We start from the raw sequence: 12,974 nt of genomic DNA, 5'->3' as shown, positions 1-12,974 counted from the left end.
GAATAACCAATTCAACGATTATCTCATAATTGTTTAATTATAAATAAATAAATATAATAACTAAAATATCATATTATATTTATAACCTATAGTTTTAATATCACATCATATGTAATATTTAACCCATAGTTCTTTTCTCCTTGATATAAATCATATTTATATAAATTCCTCCAATTAATTTATCTCATACATCATATCAATTATATCACATATAATTGAACCAGTTTAATTATATCATATATAATCAAACTCCCTCTTGTCAATTTGAACACTTCAAATTGACCAAAAACTGATTCTCAACTTGAATCCATTGAGCTACCAAGGGGACCTTATGGACCTGTAGTTTGAAGCTCCAATGGTACGTGAATAACTGATTAAACTCTTTAGTCACGAGATCCACCATCTGTTAACTGCCAGGTACTCCACTAAAGACCGACAGCTACCCTCTTCGCACTACAGATATATTTCTGTATCCATATAACCAATCAACAGTACGATAACCCTTCACAAATCGCTCGTAAGTACAGCTGGGCCAATTTATCGTTTTGTCCGTGTAGTTACATCTAACTTCTTAAGTACCACTGATCCCTCTAATGAACAATAAGTCATAGTCCTACTATGACTGAGTCCTCTTTTCCAAAGAGAGGGTGTGGCCACTATGTTCAAGACTTGGAATCAACACTTAAGGGAGTAATCTATCTACTTATCCCTACTTTGGGGAAGAAGTGAATTTCGTCTTGTGTAACTGAGTTCCTAGTTCCCCAATCAGAAAAATCCCCAAAAAGGTAGGTTGTTTGAGTTGGAAATCTGACCACTCTCACCCATACTAATTAAAGGACTGCCCTCATAGGCAGAAGTTCCCAAAACACTTAGGATTAAGGTGATGTCACCTATGGTTGTTTTAGTGAGATGTAAGTCTCAATTATCAACGGTGTTATATAAAGAGACTAATCATTTCGTGGTCCTATCTTATACAAACTCTTTGTATAGAACACCTCCGCTCGCATGTATCCATATGAATGGTCAGGACCAGACTATCTGTAACAGTTTACAACACTTGTAAACATCTACAAAGCTGGCCGTATCCGTAGTATCACCAGGATAAGGTATCCCTTCTTTATCCTTATACTACTGACCATTTAGATTATTACTTAAGGCATGATCCACTTGTATGTCTCATACACATGTTTAAGTTTACATGAAATAACCACGGATCTTAGTTTATTGGATATGAGTAAATGTAAATAAAATAACTCTTATTTTATTAACAATAATGTGTACAAACTGTTTACAAACTACAAGACTTCGGGAGAATTAGGACCCAATCCCAACAATAAGGGCATGTAAATTTCGTCTTTTGTTGGTTGTCTTGATTTATCGAGACCTGATAGAAACCCAAAAAACCATCGAGAAAACAGAAGAATGGCTTTCCAGCAAGCCTTTAAGCATTTAATCAATAAAGGGAATGGGGAAGTGGTCTTTTCTAGTTACAACATTTAATTTCCTGAAATCTATACAAATCCTCTACCCATTCTGAACCCTAACAGGAATTAAACTATCCTCACCATTTTTTTACCATACTAATACCCGTTTTCTTAGGCACTACATGAATAGGATTGACCCACTCGCTATCAGGGATAGGACAGCTAATACCTGCAACCAAGAGTTTGAAGACCTCTTTCATGTCAACCCCGTACTCCATTTTTTCTACATAAGTGAGTGACAAGCGTGTTAAGTAAAATATGAAAGGAGGTAAAGAAAGTAGGCAGATGGAGGAAGAAAATTCTAAGTGTTAGAAATACTTAGTCAAGGATGAGTTTTAGATAATATAACAAGTGAAAATTGGCTAAGTATGGATGCAAAGTGTAGGCATGCATTGATAAGGCTTGCGGCAGCCTCAAGTGTGTGCGAGCAAAGGCGCTGGACGATCGTGTAGCAGATGAGAAACACTATACGATTGGGTATACGATCGTCTAGTAAGTGAACGACACTACATGATGAGGTAAGCAATCATGTAGGCGGGCGCTGGGTGATCGTGTAGTAATTGCACGAAGCTGAACAATGCACTGGACGATATGAAGGATCTCGCTAAACAATAGCGCTATACTTTGGATGATAGTGCTAAGCGATGGGGCGTTGGCACTACATGATCGGCATCAGCGCTAGACGATGAGCTGCACGACAAGTGCTAGACGATAGACGTTGAGCACTAGACAATGGATGCTGGGTGCTAGATGATAGACGTTGGGCACTAGACGATGAACGTTGGATGCTAGACAATAGATGTTGGGCACTAGATGATGGACGTTGGGTGCTAGAAGATAGACAATTGGCGCTAGACAATAGTTGCTGGGCGTTAGATGATGGAGTATGCAATGTACGCAAGGCATTGAAACTCGATGCACGCTAAATTTATATTATGAGGTTGGCCTAACGTGGGTTATGAAGGAATGGAAGGAAAAACAAATTAATTGAAGAAACTCACTAACTGGAATTGGGCTGGAAGCACTATGTGCTGGATGAGGTGGTGGTTTGACCATTGAACAGGGGAGGCGGCAGGAAGTATAAAAGAAAGAGGAACTTTATAAGCTAGGTTTTTGCAAAGACTTGAGCAAATTAAGTGAGATCAGTGCCATTTGAAAGCTGGGAGAATTTAGATTTTGAGGTTGTTTTTTCGGAGAAAGATCTCATGGGGAGAAGAACAAAAAGTGAAGAATTTACAGAAGGGACAGATTCTTGGATTAACCAGGGCTCGAAGTGAATATTGGAATCTCAAAGCCAAATTACAAGAAAATTGGGGCCTATATTTTAAGATAAGAAATTTAACTCAATTCTAAACAAGTTTGTAGAAGAAAATTTCTTAAAAAGAGTTCTGGATTTTGAGTTATGAATTTTTGAAGTTGGAACAGGGAATTGGTGCGTAAGCAGGCAGCTGATTGGGAAGAATAAGCAAGCAGCTCACCATAGTGAGCGAGAGCGAGGGAGAGATAAGAAAATGAACGAGAGCGAGCGAGAGTTATGAAAGTCACAAATCTTGCTAAAAAGTCACAAATCTCGCTTGGAAGTCACAAATTTTGCTGGAAAGTCACAAATCTCGTTGGGAAGTCACAAATCTCATTGGAAAGTCACAAATCTCGTTGGAAGTGGTAAGTCTCGCTGATGAGGATGATCTCGCTCATGATGATCATCTTACTAGTAATGCTGTTTTGTTGGTGAAAGTTCCATTAGTAAGCGAGCTACCAGAAGCATTTTGCTGAGAATTCAAAGGAATCTAACCGGAGATTATGTCCTTTCAGGCCAAGAGGAGCTAGAAGAGGCATATAAACCGTTAGGAGCCCCGGCGAGCTACGAGTGACTCTAAATGCTTTAAATGTTTTAAGTAAATTGTTAATGCTTATGGATGTCCAGCAATGTATGTTTACTGAAAGCTATTTATGATAACTATTCTCAAATAGTTAGCAGGCAACGCATCTCACATTAATGTTATGTTAATGACATGCTTTTCAATGAACAAGAGGATGCATTAGTATAGAAAGCTTTTGGGCAACTAAGTCATTAAGAGATAAGAATAAGAAAGTTCAGTTTGAATAGCTTAGTACCGAAGTACATAGAAGAGAAGGTACTGAAACTTTGTCTTAGAATTTGAATAGCTCAGTAATGAAGTACACAGAGAAGGTACTGAAGCTTTGTCTTAGAATTTGAATAGCTCGATACTGAAGTACATGGAGAAGGTATTCAAGCAGCTCGATACTGAAGTACATGGAGAAGGTATTCAAGCAGCTCGATACTGAAATACACGGAGAAGGTATCTAAGCAGTAGTACCTAAGGTATGACGGTACTTAAACTAGAATCACATGAATGTAAGAAAAGTTGTTATTGATAGTGTAGAGATCATTCCACACTAATTATGGATTGACGTTGAGGAATTGAGTAAAGGTTCTCTCTCAACTAAGGTTGCAAATTATGTTTTTAGGAAGAGAATAAAAGGGTTCCTTCCTAGTTAAGTAGTAATGCAGTAAAAGATGATAAAGAGCGAACAAGAGGGCCACTCTAGACTGATAGACTAAGGCATAGTCCAACAAAGCATAAAATAGTGCTATATGATGTTGATGATGACATGAATAATAGTTGTCAAGTTTATGATTTCAGTTAGAGCTTTTAGTTTTAATATGAAATTTATGTATGAACATTATGCTTTAAATGTTAGTCACTCACTGGGCTTCTAGCTCATGTTTTCAAATGTTTTCCTTTCAGGTAGCGGTCAGTTCCCAAAAGACTTCGCTGTTGTTGCTCTGCCACTCAAAGAGTCAGGTTGAAGGAAGCTTAATTGAATACCTATATTAGTTAGTACACATGTGTCTGTCATATGGGGACTAGTATTCTAGATGGGGCTCACTAAGTTGTAATATTCATGTAAAACAGTGCTATGAAACCCTGTAATGTAAATGTGTTAAGTTCTGAGTTAATTAGTTCAGTATATCAATGAAATGTACGTATTTAGGGCTTGAGCAAATTTAACAGGTTAGATAGGCAATAAGTGCCAGCAAGAGGGTTGGTAACTGCTGCAGTCACCACTCCATCTAGGTAAAGAGGGTAATCTGAAGGGGGTGTAACATTTCATGACTACCTCATTCAAGACAGGATTCATACATCATTAGGGCTATCGACAAGGCTTAGCTCTATCTTCCAAAGAGATTCAATGCATGCATACAACAGGTCTAATACCTTGAATGTCGGCTAACGTCCATCCAATGGCCAACTTATATTTCTGCAATACCTCAACTAGCTGCTTCTCTTGTTCCTCAGTTAGGTTCCTTCAGATAATAATAGGTAAGGTCTTAACTTCCCCCAGATAGGCGTACTTTAGGTGGTCTGGAAGCTCTTTCAGCTCCAATTTAGGTGCCTGCAAAACAGAAGGAAGCACCTTGTCAGAAGATTCATCATCAGAATATGAGGGCGTACCTACTGGCTCTGCGATAGACAAGGTGGCAAGCTCTCCAAGTGCGATCAACTCCCCAAAGTCATCCTCATCGTTGTCATAGACGTCCTATATAACTTCCTACTTAAGAGAGTCAAACACATCAATCTGACACAGAATATACTTGCCCTATGGTGGAAGTCTTCATGGCATCGAAAATATTAAACTTGACCAACTCACCATCGAACTCCATAGGCAAAGTGCCCTCATCCACATCAATCTTAGTCTTAGTCGTCTTCATAAAAGGCCGCCCAAGCAAGATTGATGCAGATGAGATGGATGTGGGCTCTTCCATCTTAAGAACATAGAAATCAGCAGAAAAAAGCAACTCATTGACTTGAACTAGGACGTCCTCTATGACTCCTAATGGGTTTATAAAGAACCTATCAACTAATTATATGACAATTCAAGTTTCAGTTAAGTCCTTTAATTTTAATTCTTGATAAATTGAATAAGGCATGGCATTTATTGATGCACCCGAATCTAGCATGTCCCTATCAATTTTCTTTTTCCTTATGATGCAAAGGAGAGAAAACATACTTGAATCCTTCTGTTTTTCTGGCAAATTTTTCTATAAGATCACAGATATGGATTAACTTACCACCATCATCTCCTTTTCTTTGGCTTGTCTTTTCATCTTGCAAAGCTCCTTCAGAAATTTGGCATATTTAGGAATTTGCTTGACGACATCGAGGAGAGGAATGTTTATCTCTACCGTTCTAAATATCTCTAAAAGCTCCTTGTCCTTGTCTGCAACCGGTTCTTTTGGCCTAGCAAGCCTGGAAAGAAAGGTGCTTTAGGCATATACGCATCTAAAGGAGGATAAGGGTGAGAAAATACTCATTGTTTGTTTTGTGGTGGCAAAATGGTATAGTCTAAAGAAGGAATTTCTAGATTCTCCAATTTTGACTCTTTCACTGACTTAACAGGTGGTTCCAACTCCTTGCCACTTCTCAATGTTATTGCACTAACATTTTCTTTAAGAACTAACTCAGGCTGGGACGGAAGTTTGCCAGACTGTCTCTCCAATCTGCTCATAGAGGTGGCTAGTTGTGAGACGGGTTCCCAAAGCTTCAATGGCTTTCTTTGTATCTTGCTGAAAATTCTGTGTATCCTGTTGAAATTTAAAAGAGTTGTCAGCAAGACTTTTATTAATGTCTTCCAAGGACATACTTGAACCAGACGAAGCTTCATGATGAGGCCTTGCCTTCTCACTTTGCCCTTCCCATTTGAAGTTTGGGTGGTCTCTCCACCCAGGATTGTAGGTCTGACTGAATGGGTCCTGCCTTCTATTTTGCCCATTGTAATTGTAGCCTCCAATGGCATTTACCTCAGAATTTCGGAGCACTTAGGAAAATGTCAGCTGAGTGACCAGTCCCATGACATACTTGGCAAACAGAAGCGGTCTATCCAATTTCCACCTTCGCCAACTGCTTAACAACAGAAACTAAGTCAGATATTTCTTTCTTAAGTTCACTTACCTCATTGGCGGATTTAACACTATCTGTTGCTCTGGTTCCAAATTGTTGAGAATTTACAGCCATAGTAACTATTAGGTTCATGGCCTCAGTTGAGGTTTTATTGACTAAAGCTCTTCTTGAAGCTACATCTATACTGCTTTTATCGATCTGCATTAGTCCCTCATAGAAATATTGGAACAAGAGTTTGTTCGAGATCTGATGATGGGGGAACTTGGCACAGGTATTTTTGAATCGTTTCCAATACTCATGAAGGGTCTCTCCATCGAATTGCATGTTGCTATAGATTTCCTTTCTGACATTGGCAGCTCGGGATGCTGGAAATAACTTCTCCAAGAATTGCCTATGCAATTCCTCCCAGGATGTGATGCTTCCTGGTGGAAGAATGTAGAGCCACTCCTTGGCATCTCCCTTTAATTAAAAGGGGAATGCCTTCATATTGATCTGCTCCTAGGTCACCTCACTAGGTCTCATTCCATTGCATATCACATAGAATTCCTTCAGATGTTTGTGCGGATCCTCGCCCTGTAGACCCGAAAAAGTAGGAAGTAAGTGAATCAAGCCAGATTTAAGCTCAAAATTACATGTCGTCTCAGGATAGACAATGCATTAGGGTTGCTGAGTGAAGTCTGGTTTTGCAAACTCCTTGAGGGTCTTTTCTCGTTTGGCCATCACTGGGAAATTTTCAGGAACGTTTCCTTCATATGTGTCTTCAACACGAATTTGTCTGTCAAGAGTAGCCTGCTGTCTCCTTTCTCTTATAATTTTCCGCTCCTCCCTAAAGATCTCTGCAAAATATAATTGTCTAGCACCCTTGGGAGTGTGGGTCATGCACCAAAAGAGAAAATTGATTAGCAAGGATAAACACTACAAGTTTAAAAGATTAAGGATTCCGCCGCTCCTTGGCAATGACACCAATTTAATGGACCGGTCTTATGGTTTCGCTCCCAAAAGACAGCCGTACAAATAAATTTATATGTACTGATCTAAGCATTTATACTATCTAGTAGTACAAGTAGCAAGTCCAGGGCCGAACCACAGAGAGCCAAATATGGATTCCTCAAAAGTTGGAATTTGTAGAAAGCAACCAGGGGAGGATTTGTGAAAATTATTGAAATGAATTGTGAAAGCGAAAATTGTGTAACGCAAACAATGGAGAAGATTTATTTATTGAAGAAATACTTAGCTTGGATAATTATAATTTAATCCATTCCTCTTTAATTCTATCATAGACCACTCAAAAGATACATGAGAATATTTGAATTAAAAACTTAGCGTACTCGATTAGAATCCTATCCGTTAGTCCATAATGAAGGAAATCAGACATAGGATTTCCATGCGTAGCAGAAGGATCGTTCCAAACTTCATTCATATTTGAACATACACAATTACAATCAAGAAACAGAAACTAAGCGATCATGCATAAAATGAAATTACGCATGCTTTACAAAGATCAATGTAAGAATTATACATACCTTTGAAGACTCATCTTCAATCTTCCTTGATCATGAACGCTCGAACAATCAATAAGACTACAAACTCAAACGCTCGAACATTACAATCGCAACACAACACGATCACAACAATCACGAACACAACGAACTCCAAGACCACGAACACAGTGAACGACCTCCAAAAACCTTGACAATGTTGAGTTGAGTATGATACCACCATAATGGCTACCTTGGTATTCTCGGTGTGAGAATCCAGATATGTGGGATCTGTGTGGACTTGGTTAGAGGACGAGACTAGAGGAAGAACAATCATGTAAACGATTGAGCAAGTGGGACAAAGTCTATCGTATAGACGATGCCCAATCGTTTAGAAAAGCTCTGCGATTGTTTAGCAAAAGCTTCGTGATCATTTAGCTATCAGCCAGTTGAGTGAACTATCGTGTAGTGTCATTCCACGATTGTTTAGTCTCTCTTCAGCTGTCATTTTGTAATCTCATTCACTTGACAGCCAACCGTGAGAACTTTCCGAGAGTGAGAACTAAATTTAGGAAAACATTTTCCCCTTTATCTCACAGTTACCATGAAACTACCAATAACCTTCCACTCAATTGGTTATTAGTGAAAAAGAGATAATTATCCAATAATTAATATTATTATAAATACATATTATAACCAACTTACCATAGTATATTTATAATCTATAGTTTTAATATTTCATCTCATGTAACATATAAACCATAACTCTTTTTCTATTTTATGGAACTTAATGTAAATCTCATTTACGTTAACTCTCCACTTGATGTATCTCATACATCACACCGATCATATCATATATAATCGAATTACCTTTTGTCAATTTGAAAATTTCAAATCAACACCAAGAACTGATTCTCAACTTAAATCCATTGAGCTACCAAGGGGACCTTATGGACCTGTAGCTTGAAGCTCCTACAGTACATGAATAATTGACTAAACTCTTTAGTCACGGGATCCACTATCCATTAACTATCAGACACTCCACTAAAGACTGACAGTTGAACTCTCCTTACTACAGATATATTATGTGTCTATATCAACCAATCAACAGTGCGATAACCTTTCATAGATCGCTCGTAAGTACAGTTGGGCCAATAACCGTTATGCCCCTGTAGTTAGTTCTAACTCCTTAAGTACCACTGATCCCTCTAATGAACATAAGTCATAGTCTTACTATGACCGAGTCCTCTCTTCCAAAGAGAAGCTAAGGCCACTATGTTCAAGACCCAGAATCAACCCTCAAGGGAGCAATCTATCTACTTACCCCTGCTTCAGGGAAGAAGTGAATTCCATCTTGTGTAACTGAGTTCCCAACTCCTCAATCAGAAAAATTCCCGAAAAGGTAGGCTTGTTGAGTTGACAATCTGGCCACTCTTATCCATACTAATCAAAGGACCGCCCTCAAAGGCAGGAGTTCCTAAAACACTCAGGATTAATGTCATGTCAACTATGGTCATTTAGGTGAGATGTAAGTCTCAAGTATCAACGGCGTTATATAAAGAGATGAATAATCTTGTGGTCCGGTTTTATACAAACTCTTTGTATAGGACACCCCCGTTTGCATGTCTCCACATGATGGTCAGGATCAAACCATTTGTAGCACGTTACAACACTTGCAACTATCTAAAAAGCGGGCCGTATTCGTAGTGTCACCAGGATAAGGTATCCTTCCTTAATCCTTATACTACAGACCTATTTTGGTTATCACTTAAGGCATGATCCACTTGTATATCTCATATACATGTTTAATTTTATATATAATAAACATGGAGCTTTGTTTATTGGATATGAGTAAATGCCAGATAAAATAATTGTTATTTTATTCATAAACAATGTGTATAGATTACAAACTACGAGACTCCGGGAGAATTAGGACACCAATCCCAACACATAGAATCAAGTTAATTAACAGAAAAGCAAGAATCCTCAACCAATCAGTCAATTAACAGGCATTAAGATTCAAGGCAAAACTAAGCCAATTAATTGGTTTCCATCATCTAACTAATTAATTGAGCAAAATTTATCTAAGTTAGAAAGTAAATGCTTGCTAATTGGAATCCCAAATTAACACAACAAACCTACTTAACTCATACTTCTAGGTGACGACTACCTAACGATTACAAATTAGGGCCAATCAAAGCATCAATTAAACATGCATAGCTAATTTGTCAGATTATCCCATACACAAAAATTGAAGAACATGCTCAAGCTAAATTTCATAAATTCATAATAAAACTCACAAAATTACAAAACGAGTCTCAAGAATTAAATTGAAATAAAATTAAACTAAAAAACCCAAGATAAGTTCTTACCATTTAGGCACTAAACATACTCGAATTCAATACAATTGGTAAGGGGAAGAATTCTTTACAGAGTTTTGGTGTAAAAGGGAGCTAAAATGAGGTCGGAACAGAGCGACAGTGTTCAATATCGGGTGTACTAGGTCTCATTATATCATCTGAACCCAAGTTATCCTTTTATAAAACTGCCACATGGTCGCAACGCTAGGAAGAGCGTTGCAATGCTGCAACGGTCGAGTGTCAGGTAGGTGTTGCATCACAGGCCTGACGCTGCATTGCGCACGCGCTAGGGTTATGCGTCCGTCAAAATCTATAGCGTCGCAATGCTGATGCTTCTGTCTTTCAGCGTCAAGGTTCAAGCGTCAAGGTTCGTTGCGACAGTGGCGTCATGGATTCTCCGAAGCGTTGCAATGCTCGGAGCAGCATTGCGACGCTGACCTACATCCGAGCATTCTGTCCAATAGCATCAAGCTAGCGTTGGACTCAAGCTTAATCAGAGCGTTGTGACGCTTGGTAGTGCAACAACCTTCTTACTTTGTCATTTGGTCGATTTAGCTTCTAACTTCGTCATTTTAGCGCCTTTTAGTTCCGAACGCTTAATCCGACTGCTTGTACACTCGAGTCCTACAAAATAATCAATTAAGCCAAACTAAGTAGCTAAACAACCTTGAATTAAGCGGAAGTAGATATGTGCTATCACTTTTCCATCAAACTTGGACGACGAGTAAATTCTTGATAGGGGATACAGACTATGTTATTGGAGCTTGGTAGGGGTTTAATCGACCCACAACATGTTCGTTTTCTATCTTTTTTTCCCCTGAGGCCAATGATGATTTGTTATAAAATTGTGCACTCTAATTATTTAGTATGATTTTTGATTTGATTTGATTTGATTTCAATAATTAGATTAAAATATTTTGCATAATTGTTTTTCCTTATATTTTGTGGACTGTTTTGTAATTTTTTCCTCCGTACATAATCAATTTTTTGGTGTTTTTCGTCTGATCAATGGACCTTTTTCTTTATCCATTGAAAGTGTTTTAAGTATTCAACATAAATTCAGTTAGTTTTTGTACATTTAAATTGAACTTCAATTTTACAATTGTTGCAACTGTTTATTTTGTTTGTTTGGAGTTGGAATTGTTCCAATGAAAGATCTATACCAAATCATGATGCCCTCTAATCTTTATTCTTATGTCCATTTATGTGTGAGATATTATGTTATAATTATGTCCATTTTCAACAGATTTTATGGTCAACCACCTACAATTAATATTGAACTGAACATTACTTACTTTATTTATCTTTGAGTTGACTTTCTTTATTATGGGTTTAATGAATTTACTGTTTGAACTTATTGAGGTTAGGTATACTTAAGTGCACCTAACTCTCCTCACTAACCATCCTTATTGTATTTTTTACTTATACCCAAATTTCTCATATTTTTTGAGACTTCTCCACAGCCTCCTCTGATACACTGTGTTGGTACGTCCCTACTCTAACTTTTTTTTTTCTTTCAAGTTTTCCTTAAACCGTTTTTACATTCTCATATGTTTGGTTTAGTTGTTGCAATATGTTTTGTTTCCTTCTTCTACCTCTGACTTCAACCTTATTCCATTCATATAAGGTAGCTAACAAATGAAAGATTGCCCTACACAAGGTATGCCTCCTTCCTTACTTATATTTCAAGTAAGATTTGTCATTAACGTTTTCATGTTTTTGTTAGACAACATTTATTTTCTGCTCCCTTACGTGTGGACTATCTCGAATACTATTCACTCCGAATATAATCAAAAGGTATGTTCTAGTATATTTTATTTTTACTTCAGTCGTATTGACCTACCCTTTGGTCTAGCTATACTGATTTTTCTTCTGTGTGGCACCCAAACTAATCGAATATACACTTCGTAATTAGTTTAAGGTTCGTAAGTTTTACGTTCGGAGTAATATTTGTTATAGTCTATTGTTTGTTGCTTGACTTGGTGAACATTTGCAATGCACTGTGGTTTTGCATTTTTTTTCTCTTATATATTGACATTGTTGAGGATTTTTTTTCTTTGTGGACTTTGATTCGTTGTAAATAGGTTGACGTTTGTTTTAAGTTTCAATTTAGAATTCCATATATAAATTTAAATTGGTTTAATTTTTATTTCATTTTATTTTGTCTTACACTTTTCTTTAAAATTAAAAAGAAAATTGAAAATGGAAATAGAATAAAAAGAGGATATGTTTTTTTTTTATAAAGAATAATTATAAATATATAAAATTAATCTGTTTTAAAATAGTTGTACTGTAAATACATAAAATAAAAAAGAAAATATTCCCTTTATTTTTTTAACTTTTCCAATGTAATGAATCTTTATAAAAATATTGTAATGTCTTAGAACGAAAGTTACGTTTAATATTATAAAAATATTGTAGTCAAGACCAATTCTGAACGAAAGTTCCATGTAATATTTGAACATCATAAGCACGGGATAAGAAAGTTAGTACCTTTTCAACATCATAAGTATAGGAATAAGCACGGGAACGAAAGTTAGTACCTTTTGAACATCATAAGCATATGAATAAAATGAAAAATGTCTTTAAATTGCTTTTAACAAGTCTTAAAGTTGCTTTTAACATGAATCAAATTTTCAATAGTTATTTTTTAATATGTCACCACCTTGTAGATAAAAAATGATCTTTTTATAATTTATTTTGGCTAGATTTAAATTTTCATGTATA

Source organism: Benincasa hispida, chromosome 1 (assembly GCF_027475165.1).
Source record: "Benincasa hispida cultivar pf3 chromosome 1, pf3_genome.v1.1, whole genome shotgun sequence".
Lineage (NCBI taxonomy): Eukaryota > Viridiplantae > Streptophyta > Magnoliopsida > Cucurbitales > Cucurbitaceae > Benincasa > Benincasa hispida.
This window is presented reverse-complemented; position numbering follows the sequence as displayed.